Genomic DNA, 13,322 nt, shown 5'->3' with positions numbered 1-13,322 from the left:
GGGAGATTGTTGAAATCTAATTAAAAAGATCATTTCTGAAAGAGATTATTGAAAGAGGGAGATTTTTGAAGTATAATATGTGTTTCAATCATTTTTTTGTCACTAATGTCAAACTTATTATTTTATGGTAAGACAATTGTTTATGAAATTCAAGTACTATCACTTAATTGATTAATGAAGAGTATTTGATCAATAAGATGCAACAATAGCACCTAGAGGAAAGGTTGAGTGATGATTATGTAAGGAAGTATGAGGACTAGTTAAGACAATGATGACATGATGTATTGATAATCTACTTAAGGTTACAAAGGATGGTTGCACTTAGATAATTTAAAGGAACAAGTTATACAAAGATTGTTTGCCAAGCTTGATCGAGTTGTTAGTAGGTGCTAAGCAAAGTTAGTTCAAGTTGAGCAGAAAATTAGTTAGAGCTGAGTAAAAGAAAATTCTAGTGTATGTCGAGAAAAATAGTATATGCTAAGTAATGTTTAATGGATGTAGAGCACTAGTAAACTTTACTTGATGCTGAGTGAAATTATAGTGGATGTCGAGCAACACAATGTGTGCTGAGCATCATAAGATTGACAATGCCAAGCTGCTACATTATTTGAAAGATAATGAATTCAATAAGACTGAGCTGACAAGTTTATTTTCTTGAAGTTTGTGAACCAAGTGGAAGATAAGGTTGATGAGCTAGTGACACAAAATTTGAGGCAAATCATTTCTAGGAAAATTCAAAGAGGATTCTAAGAGAAGTTTCTAGAATAAAGATAGAATATGGAGTAGATACATTATATCCTACCTAATCTATCTGAACCCTGAAATGGATGATACAAAATGAGTTGAAAAGTATCTTAATTTCCTATTTATAGGAATGTCTAGTCATGAAGCAAAGAGATTAGAGATTTGCATGCGAGAACCTAAGGGAGAAAAGGTTTTTCTTCATCAAGCAATCAAAGAGAAGAATTTTCAATGGTATAGTAAGTAAGAAAGCTCAAGAAGATATATGCTTGAAGGGTGAACAAGCTATTAGAACTATATTATATGAAGGCCAAGCAGAATTGAGGATTGATTTGTGATCTTAATCTGCATTAGAAATTGTAAGTTGTATCATATCAGAGCTTTTTTGTTACTCTCTAACAATTGTATCAGTCTAGGGTAAATCCTTTGGATGAAGATTGATCTAAAAGTCATTTGAAAATCCTTTAATTAGGTGGCATTCCAAGTGAATGGTCTAAATTCCTCTAACAAGGTTCACTCCTAACAAGGTGATTGAAATCATTTAATTGGGTCACATCTAACAGTGTATATTGTAACCTTTAACAAGGTTGCCCTTTCATAGGGCATCTCTTTATAAGAGTGAAAATAATAGTATGTTACTACTAGTTTTTTTCAAATTGGGTTTCCATGTAAATCATTGTGTCAAAGTGTGTTGATGATTTTGTTATGTTTCATGCTTTACATTTTTGTAATTTGATTTGACAGTAAGCTACAAGTTTTTAGTGTCTGCATTATCCTATGGATGCATGCATGTGTATTTATATTTTATGGGTTCATTAAACTGGGAAGAAAAGTTTTATTTATACATATGGACCTTGAATAACTGATTCACCCCCCTTCTCTATTATTCTAAAGAATTCCAACAATCTCTTCGTTGCATCTTAGATGTAAGATAGTGAACAACCATCAGGAATAACTTACCTAATGCTTTATTTGTGTAATGCCCTCTGTAAATTAGGTATAAATTTCATACATCTTCAACTTACATGTTGCACATTGAACCATGTCATTAGGACATTGCATTGAACATGTCCTTGAGTGCACATCACCAAAAAATAAACACCTTTTCCATACAACTACAATCTCTCTCTATTACTCTTCTAGTCTTCACAAACTTACTACTATGTTGACATCAGTAACAAAAAATAGTCATGAATGCAACATGTCAATACTTTCCAATACTTAGGATACTCCCCCAAAGTAGTATCATTAGAATTTATTCTAAAAAATATATCAACTATCTATTCTTTTGTATTCACATATTCTATTCTCACTTCATTATCTTGAACCAACTCTCTCAAGTAATGATACTTGATTACAATGTGATTTGTCTTTGTGTGCATCATAGGATTCTTAGATATGTTTATAGCACTTGTATTGTCACAATAAAGTACCATAGGTTTAGTAATTTCCCCCTTCATTCCTTTGAGTAACATATAATTGTCATGTGGTTGGTCATGTTGTAGCAAGATGTCCTAATAAGTCAAATAGCAAGAACGAAGACAAATTCAGAGGTAGAAAGGATGACAATAACCTATGGTACTTAAATTTTTCAAGGGATGATAGTTATTGTCATCCTTTGAAAAGATGACAGTAACCTTCACATCCTTGTGGCCTTTGTTCATCTTTTCTACCTTTGAATTTGTCTTCATGTAATGCCCCACTAAGAGATCCTTGGAACAAGGATGAAATACAAGCTAGAATATATATATATATATATATATATATATATATATATATATATATATATATATATAACAAGTGTAAGTGTACATGTCATCAACAAACAAATCTCCAAATGCCACTACTGACCAAAACAACTGATAACAAAAGATGCATAATTGAATTCAAATCAAACACATTCTGAATTCAAAATGCAACACCAAAGGATTGAAGAAAACTTGAGAGGGCACCCCAAACAATTCTCAAAAAGTTTGGATCAAACCAAAAGGTTCCCACTAACCACCCACACAAGTTTTTACAAAACTTAGGTGATACTTTAATACAATACCGGGTGATTCTTGCCAGTATCAAGAGACATTTCTAAAGAAGGAGGGTGACATTTTTAGGGATTGAGCAATACTTCTCTCAAGGGTGTGCAATACTTTTCAAGTATCATACAATATTTCTTCAAAGGGGGTGAGATAATGTAAAGTATCACATGACAAAACTCCAAGAGGTGTGTGATACAACTACGAAATGCATGATACAACCTTAATGGGTGCATAACACTTTGTTGTGTCACACCATGCTGACAATGGTCGCCTAGGAAAAACAAGAAAACACTTAAGGACAAACAATAGACAAAAATTGAGTTTAGAACCTCCACGTAGGGAGTACTATATCCACAATATGAGGTGTGAACACTCGTACACACTACTAAAAGATATAAAACTAGAAGCAAAGTCTAACCATCTAATCAATAGGGAAGGAAAAGTATAGAAAGGGAACATCATAGCGTATTGAAAGCAACATCACATTTAAACATAATTAACATCGCAATGAGGAAAACAACCAACTATGTAGTTCCTCCCAACCATCAATGACATCATAAGACCATTGTGGGACCTAGCCATCCCTCACATGTAACATCCCAAGCCATCAATTAGATCATCAATACTATTATGATAGGGATGTCACTACTAAAACATGCTACAACATAAGCATAAGGAAATCTAACATGCTAGTAGTAAAGCATAAGATAATCCTACAAAGTAGATAACATCACCTATCACATGCTAATCATCATAATAAAGAATGCATCAAAACTAACATGATTTAAACATGATAAACAAACATCCCATTGAAAGTATACATCACAAGAAAGCATACTCCAGAACCTAAAGTACCAAGTGAAAACATCCAACAACAGTCACACTAGAATAATAAACCATCTCTGTACACTAGTCCCTAGCAAGTGAAGGTAGCTACACCTTCCAACCACATGGTACCTACAAGTCCACTCCTATTGTGTTGAGGGAGATAATGACCCAACCAAAAACACATGCAAAACAAACATCCATGGCTAACATACATGCTAGGCAGTATGCTGATTGAATCTAAAACATAGACAATGCATAAACTATAGTTCCTGGTCAAACAACTTAATGGGCTACTAAGTAGGGGCTGACATCATGGAGAGTCACTTGGCAACTACAAGCCCAAGCTGGTTTGGCCATTGCACTCCCCATCAAAAGGTGCATATCCAGTTTGGCCACTACTCTTCCCAATAGAAGGCACATATCCAATTTTAATTATATTTTATTTATTACCACCTAGTATTTTAATTTAGTTATCACTTATATAAAACTTCCTCTATCAACTAGAAAATGTACACTAGGCTGCAAGATAGAAGTCCCCTCCATATGCTACCTTACCCTACCCATGCTCATCCAATAATGAGTTCCAATAGGCATGCAAATTCCCAACCCATCCCAAATGATTACAACTTTCAGAAGTACCACGAAAGATCATGACATGTAAGTCACCTGACAAGTGTACATGTACATACTCCTATGTGGTACACCACCATTGTGAAGATCAAACACAAGGACTAGATGAGAACACAATGCAGATATATCAGTCAACCAAATATAGCCTTAGGAGGATGGATGTGGTATGCATCACAATGCAACAAAAAAATGCAATAAAGGTTCGACTGATATCCAAATGGATCATCCAGGCCTGCAACCAAACTCATGCTAAGAAAACCCAAGAAAATATGGTAGCACACAAAATGAGGTAAAAAATCAAAATTTTGGAAATTTTTTAAAATTAAAACCCATTTGGCCTTTGTGTGGAACCCCAAAAATCCAAAAATAAAAGAAATCGAACATCGTATACAAAAATGGCTAGCATAACGACTCAAAATCCCAAACCCTCGTTCAAAAAATAGGGAAAACATTCATACCTAATCAATTGGGTAGAACCAACAACTAGAAATGGAGGGGAGCACTAGTTCTTAGCCTCCTAACATACTGCTACAAGAAATGAAAGCTGAAATGGAGCAAAAAAAATAAAACATAAATGCCCTACCTATCAGCAAAAAGGCTAAAATTGAAACCCATCCAATAAAATAAATAGCCCATCAAATTTGTTGAAAGTGATGGCAAAGAATAAGCTCCCCAAGCTGGATCTAATGAGACTGACCTCGTGAAAACCCATGCTCATAGTTTTCAGAAGAGGATTTCCAAATAGCTCTCAATTTTTTATTTCAAAAAGTGAGAAGTGAATAATGAATTCACTTTTCCAATACTTATTCACTTTTTGAGTGAATAGTCCATTATTGAAAACAACCAACTAAAGTAGCTAACCTTTGAATTGACCCAAACAAAAATAAGTTATTATCTGTAATGGGAATTCACCTAAGGCAAAGCTACCAAAAATTAAATCCAAAAATATTTGAAGCCTGAAAACCCAAAATCACAAAAAATCACTTGGCACTTTCGTGACAATGCAAACCTCTAAATGCACAGACACACTCACTGGTCTAATCACATAATGTAGATGATTTTGGATTTAGTAATCACCAAAAGGTTTTGATTAAAATAATTAAAATAAGGATACATCAACCATATAGGGATGACATTGGTAAAATATGAATGACTAAATCATTAACTCCACATGCCATTGCTAGGGATATAAATCCTGCACACTAAAACACACGATCAAGTGCAATTGCATATAATATCATAGCTGAAGCAACATGTATTAAAATACCTATTTAATCCATTTACACCACTCACATTCACATAAATCTTGAAGAACAAGAATGGAGTAAATAACCATAGCATAAAATTCATCTCATAACATAACCAACAATTATGTCCAATAGACCATATAACCAGATATCATCATAGATCTATTATAATCTCAAAATAGCATCAACATGCAAATATGATAAATGGAATATTAAAGTAATGAAGTATCTATGGTACTAAATCAAAGTATAACATCTAACCCTTAGGTCATCTCAAAGTACAAATAACAGTAAGAGTATCAAGTATCTCTCAAAAGAAAAAAAAAGACAAGGTATAGACTATAAACATGAGAGGCACTATATCCTCACTATAGCCTCCCCCACTAGCATAGGCTTACTCCTAGAAGCCAAAAAAAATGTAGGGGTACAATCCCCTTAGTTGTGTAACATCTTCCCAAGTCATAGAGGTCTCATCACTCAGGTCCCATTGGACCCTTACCTGCTCGATGTCCCAACCTTGTAAGGTCAACCTCCATTGCTGTAGAATACAAATGGGCTCCAAAGTAAGTTTCTCATCCACTACCTACAAAGCATCCCTATCAAGAACATGGGTCACATCTAGAATATAATACCTCAAAATAGAAACATGAAAAACATCATGGATGTACGATAGGCTAGGTGGCAATGCTAGTCAATAAGAAACATGACCAATCCTCTTGAGGATCTCAAAAGGTCCTACAAAACATGGTGCCAACTTAGAGCCTTTTCCATAATAGATGAGGCTCTTCCTCAAGTGCACTCTAAAAAACAACTTGTCACTAATAGAAAAGTGATAATCCAATGTATGGGCATCTGCATACTTCATTTGCCTATCTTGAGCATAAACCAAATGCTCCCTAATGCAAACAACCTACTGCTCCATATCTTGAAGCATATTTGGACCCAAAAGAACATGATTCTCTAAGTGATCCCAACTCAAAGGAGTATGGCATGGTCTACTATACAAGGCCTGAAAAGGTGACATGCTAAGAGAACTATGATACCCATTTTTGAATGCAAATTCAAAAAGATACAAATAGTCCTCCCAATTCACTTGTCTATCCATAACATACATGTGAAGCATATCCTCCAGAACTTGATTCACTCTCTTAGTCTGACCATCAATCTTTGGGTGCTAAGCTAAACTAAAATTGAGTTGCATGCCCAAAGCATGCTAGAGAGATGTTCATAGTGCAAAAGTAAACATTGGATCTCTATCTGAAATGATCCAATGAGGAATCCCATGCAAATGAACAATATCTACCAAGAAAACATGCACTACAGAAGAAGCTATGTAGGATGCTCTCATGGGTGAAAAATGTGCTACCTTGGACAGCTTGACCATTGTCACCATGATACAATTATGTCTCCATGATGACATAAGAAACCTTGTGATAAAATCAATAGATATCATATCTCATTTACACTCTAGGATGGTATGTGGCTGCAAAAGACCCATTAGATGCTGATGCTTTGCCTTCACTCTTCGGCACTCAAGACATCTAGCAACAAAATCAGCAACATTTCATCTCATCCTTTCCCAAAAGTACAACCATTTGAGATCAGCATGCATCTTTTTGACTCTAGGATGTGCATAATATGGTGTACAATGTGCTTTAGACAAAACCAAGGTATTAAAATCATGCAACATAGTACATAGATACACCCCATGTGACACAATAGTCCATCTGACTCAAGTACATAACCTAAAAATCTCCCCTCAAGGGTATGTTCAAACTTGATCTCTTCCCACCTCTTGATACCAAGTGTCATTAGGAAAAACCTCCAAGATATGACCTTGCAAATCCACTCCCAATGACATCACTGATACCTCATGTCACCTTCTGCTCAAAGCATCTACAATGACATTCTCCTTCCCTTTAAAGTAATGAAGATCAAAGTTATACTCAAATAGGAACTCCATCCAATGATGCTATCATGCATTCAAGTTTGGCTGAGTAAAGATATACTACAAGCTCCTATGATCGCTATGCAACTCAAACCTGTGCCCCAAAAGAAAATGCATCCAATAGACAAGAGCATACACTACAATGATGAGTTCCAAATCATGAGTAGGGTAGCTTACCTCATGGTCTTTGAGTTTCCTAGACTCATATGCAATCACTTGACCATCCTACATCAACACTGCACCCACACCTTCCAAAGAAGCATTTGTGCAAACCATGAAATCACCTACAGGATTAGGCTCGGTAAGGACTAGTGCACTGGTCAAACACTCCTTAAGAGAATTAAATTCTACTTCACACTAGCCTAACCAAACAAACTTCTTCCCTTTCCTCTAAAGAGAAGTGAAGGGATGAGCTACTTGTGAGAAATCCTGCATGAAGCGATAGTAGCCTGCCAATCCCATGAAACTACCAACTTATGAGACATTAGTGGGTACTGACCAATCCATGATAGCACAAATCTTCTTTGGATCCATTGCAATACCATCACCAGTGATGATGTGTCCCAAATACTTCACCTCTGACAGGAAGAATCCATATTTACTCAAGTTTTCATACAAATAATGGTCTCTCAAGCACTGCAATATCTGACATAAATGGACTTCATGCTCCTCTATTGTCTTTGAATAGATCAATATGTCATCCAAGAATACAATGACACACTAATCAAGGTAAGTGTGAAATACACCATTTATCAAACTCATAAACACTGATGGTGCATTGGTTAACCAAAAGGGTACAACTATGAACTTATAATGCCCATACCATGTATGAAAAGATGTTCAATGAATATCAACCTCCTGGATGCAAAGCTGATGGTACCCTAACTTAAGATAAATCTTTAAGAACACTTGAGCTCCCTTCATTTGATCAAACAAATCATCTATCCTCGAAAAAGGATAACAATTCTTCATCATCACCTTATTTAGCTACTAGTAGTCAATGCACAAATGCAACAAACCATCCTTCTTCTTTATGAAGATGACTGGTGCACCCCATAGGGATACACTAGGATGAATATGGCCCTTGGCCAATAATTCCCCCAACTATAATCTAAGCTCACTCAACACTTGAGTAGTCATGCAATAAGGAGCTCATGAAATCAGCTCCACTCATGGTACAAGATAAATCCAAAAATCAATGTCATGCTATAGTGGCATACCTAGAATCTCATTAGGAAACACATCGGCATACTCACGAAGGGGTGGGTAATCATCAAGTGTCACCGTATGGCTCTTAGATTCCTCAAGATCACTGATAGACACTAGGAACAACTAACAACCCTTCTACAAACTCTGGTTCAACTGATTAGTTGAGATCATAAGAAGTGAGACTAGTCTCTAAACTCCCAAAAGCTCTACCTACCCACTTATGTCATCCACACACAATACCACCTTACGATGGAAATCGATATTCACTTGATGGGTAACTAACCAATCCATGCCCAACATAATGTCATACAATCCCAGAGGTAGAATCCATAGATCCACTATGGTGGTGAAGGTTCCCAAATTAAAACTACAACCTCCAACCAATGAGTCAACAACCACCTTAGAACCTGTAGCTAACTCAACTTGTCACCTATCAACCTGATGCACTGCCACTAGCCCACATTACTGAATAAGAGGTGGTGAAATAAAAGAATCTAAAGCACTAGAGTGAAAGAAAATTGAAGCTAAAATGACATGCAACATACCTGTAGCCTCGACTACTATACCTTGATGTTCAACTTGACGATTGGCAATTGCTGCAAAGACTCTATGATTCTAACCCACATCTCCTATAGTAGGCTCAAATCTTGCTACACCCCTACTAGGTCCTAAAGATGTCTTGATTGAACAATCATAAGATTTATGGCTAGGCTAGCCACAAGAATAATAGCTTCTAGTAAAGTTGGGTCTTGTCCAAAAACCACCTTGAGTAGCACTAGGGTAAGATGCACTAGCCTTGCTAGAATTCTACTAATCACTCTAAGGAGGATAATCCTATCTAGATTTCTTTACTTGATTTTGATTATCTCCTTTCTTCCCTAAGGTATTTGAATTTTTTCCACCTTTTGGCCATTTTCCTTTACCCTAATAATGATGACAACCACCATTATTGCCTTGAGAGGGTGATGATTGGGCTTGTCCCTTCCTTGAGGACTAGGTAAACTATGCATCCTGCCCTATGCACTTTGGTTATGAGAACCAGACTTTCCATCATATCTTCTAGCCACATTTCTCTCTATGATCCTTTCCTTCTCCATGGCAAGAGCAAGTGTCCTTGATTGATGAGCATGGACATCTCTAATGGTGGAGTCTCTAAGGCCCTTAACAAAATCTTGGGTGATGAGTGCATCATCATGCTTGTAGCTCAAATATTGTTTTAGACCAAGGAACTTCTTCTCATACTAAACAACTATCATAAAGCCCTATTTAAGCTCATGGAATTCATTAATGTGAGTTTCACAATACTGTGGTGATAGAAACTTCTCTTTGAACCTTTCCTCAAAGATCTCCTAGGTGAGATTTGTGACATTGATACCAAGCCTTTCACTCTCTCCATCCTACCAAATGGAACCATGTTCCCTCAACTACGTAATCACACAATGGGCATTTATGTTGCTCCCATAAAGTATTAGGGAGAAATAATGCCCCATATCAAGTAACCAGGTCTCAACCTTAAGTCTTGTTCCCTGGCCATCAAACTTTGGTGGTTTGGACCTCTAAAGTCCTACATCATCTCAATCTATGTGAGATCAAAATCATCCTAGCCACGACCCCTCCAATGGTGCCTTATTCCATGGGGTGGTGTACAAGAACATTAACACTCATGTTCCTCCTCTCTACACTCCAAATGGTGGGACTCTCCATGGTGAGATCCCTCTTCCCGCTCTTGATCATGCTAGCACTCAATACAAGGGACCATTCAAGTAAGAATTTCTTGAAGCACTGGCATCAATGAACCCAAGAGACTTTGATTAGCATTGCTACCCTATTCTCCCTCTCCTTCTTGATGTTCCTCTTCATGGTGTTCATTTCCATGATTACCACTACAGGTACCACCACAACCACTAGGTCTACATGTAGGAGGCATCACTATAGGAACAACAAGATAAGTTTAGAACAATTAGATCACAAGCATAAGAGTTAAAACATGAACCAACGAGATATCAAATAACGAAACATAGTATAAAAATACAAAATAGAAACCAAAACCATAGTGGAAGCATAACATAGAGATCCCAATGTTGCAACATGGTCTCTGATACAAGATGTAATGCCCCACCCAGAGATCCTTGGAACAAGGATGAAATACAAGCTAGAATATTTATATTTTTAAACAAGTGTAAGTGCACATGTCATCAACATACCTGGATCAAAAAGATCACAATGAAAGTGTAGACACCTAAAAATCCTTTAAAAAATAAAGTATTTTTATTTTTTGAAAAAATACCTGATGACATCATCATTAATTAATTAATTAATTAATTAATTTTTATGCCATTAAATCCCTTTATCTTAATTAAAAATATTTAATTAAGGAATCCCTCCCAAAAATGTTTAAATCTTATTTAAACATTATTTCCTTATTTATTAATTATTTAATTAATAAATTGACCAAAAATTCTAAAATAAATAAAAAATTTATTTTTTGCCCAAAACTTGGCCAATTTCCTTATGACCAATAACCTCTTCCAAAATCTTCTAATCCTTCTTTAATTTTGATTAAAGTCTAATCCCATCATTTCCTACCCCTAATCCCAACTCAAAATATTTAATTAAGATTAAATATTAATCCTCATGTTTATTAAAAAAGTTTTAATAAATATCTCCTCAACCCAAACCCTTGAAATAAATTAAACTTTATTTATTTCCTAAAAATCTAATTTATCCTCATCCTAAGAAGTTCTAGACTCTTCTAGAAAGTCTTCATCCTCATCCTAGGAAATTCTAGACTATTCTAGAAAGTCTTTATCCTCATCCAAAGTCTAGACTCTTCTAGAAGATGTCTTTAAACCTTATCCTAATCCCCTCCTAACCTTGTCACATTCCCTAAACATGGGTTAAGAATTACTAACCCAAGCCAAAGTTAACAAATATCTCCTCCTTCACTCACCCTCATTAAATGCCATCCACTTGCCTATCCCTAAGCTAATCCTAAACCATCCTAATCCATCCTCTAATCATTTGCACAAGCCTAAACAAGCTTAAAACCTTCCTAATCAAGTCCATGTCAAAATTGCTCTCATCACCCTCAAAATATCTCAACCACAAAACTTTATGAAGTCCACTAGGTCATAAATGACTCTTACAAGCCCTTTTATTGCTCTTACAAGTCATTATGAGAGTCTTTATGAAGATTTTATCCCTTGAGCCTCTTTTGTTGACTCATCCTTCCCCTTTCCTCCATCCTCTCACCATGTGACATGTGTCATTCTTTGATTGGTTGTAAGGAAGCACAATCCATGTGCTCTCCTCTCATGCAATCTAAGCCCTCCATGAGCTTTTTCCCATCCTTGCATCTTAGCCCTCAATCCCTCAAGCCTCTTGCCTATAAATTGGATTCTTCCCCTTTGCAAAATAACACAATCCATGAAGTAAAGTTATAATGCTATTTTGAGATCCAAATCCATATTAAAGCCATCTATCCACACCAAAAATCCACAATCATCCATTGAAGCCTTTGGAAGCATATTGAGCATACATCCTATCCATTTAGATAAAGCCACTCAACAAGAGAGCTTCTCATTGAGAGAGCTCATTAATGACTCATATTTTCAATTGAGAGCTCATCTTAGTCTATCTTGAAGTTTATGAATTTTGTTTAGTTTGTAGAAGCTTTATTTAAATTTAGTTTCTATTAGCATACTAACATTGCTCATATACATTTTGGCACGCCCGGTGGGACCCCGCATGGGTCATCTTCATTAGCTTTTTAAGTCAAGTTTTGTATGTCATTTGCTAATTTTGGCTAATTTTGTTTGTTTTTGTGATTGGTAGGATTGTATAAATTGGTTTTGTAGGTCCACATGAGCATGAAGAAGACAAAGGAACTCATAGTCTATATCATAGTATTTGCAGATTTTTCAAGCTTATAGGTGGACAAAGCACTTGAAATTCTTCTTCCTCTTCTTGTCTATATTCTTCTTATTCCATCTACTTCTTCTTCTTCTTCTTGTGGGAGATCTTGGCAATTTTTTTTAAGGAAGCAAAATCATACACACTTCTTTTTAGTGCTTAAAATGAACCCCTAAATCATACTTAAATTCATTAAAAACTAAAAATTTGCAAAAAAAAAAAAAAAAGCCTTTTAACAAGTGAAACTAAACCAATTCAATCATTTTCATCCTTGCAACACCAAGGTTTTAGATGCATTCATGCAAAGTTAGGAACACTTCATTTTTGGAAATTTAAAAAGAACTTCAAGTTTCCATTTCAAAAGGTTCAAAATCAACACTAAGTGCACACTAAAATCTAAATCAAACTCAAAGCATCAATCAAGGATAAAATGAACCTCATTTGCAAATATTTTAAAGTTCTTTTTAAAAAAACTAAAAGTCCTAAATGGTTGCCAAATTTTTTCTAAAAGCTTTGTTATTTGTTCCAAACAAATGTCTTGTTGCAAAATCTTGAATGTTTCTTAGGTTTTTCATGCATCAAAACAATCTAGAAATATCATTTTTGGGCTTAAAACATGCAAACTAGGACACAAAATCTTGAGTGAAAACCAAAGTCCAAAGAGTCATTTTCACTTTTGAGTCCAAAAAAATCTTGAATGATCTAAGGTTAAAACAAAGCACTTCAAAGTTCTTAAAATAACACACAAAATCTCAATCTTGAATGCTCAAAGGA

Source organism: Cupressus sempervirens, chromosome 2 (genome assembly GCF_028749045.1).
Source record: "Cupressus sempervirens isolate cs-2001-9-10 chromosome 2, ASM2874904v1, whole genome shotgun sequence".
Lineage (NCBI taxonomy): Eukaryota > Viridiplantae > Streptophyta > Pinopsida > Cupressales > Cupressaceae > Cupressus > Cupressus sempervirens.
This window is presented reverse-complemented; position numbering follows the sequence as displayed.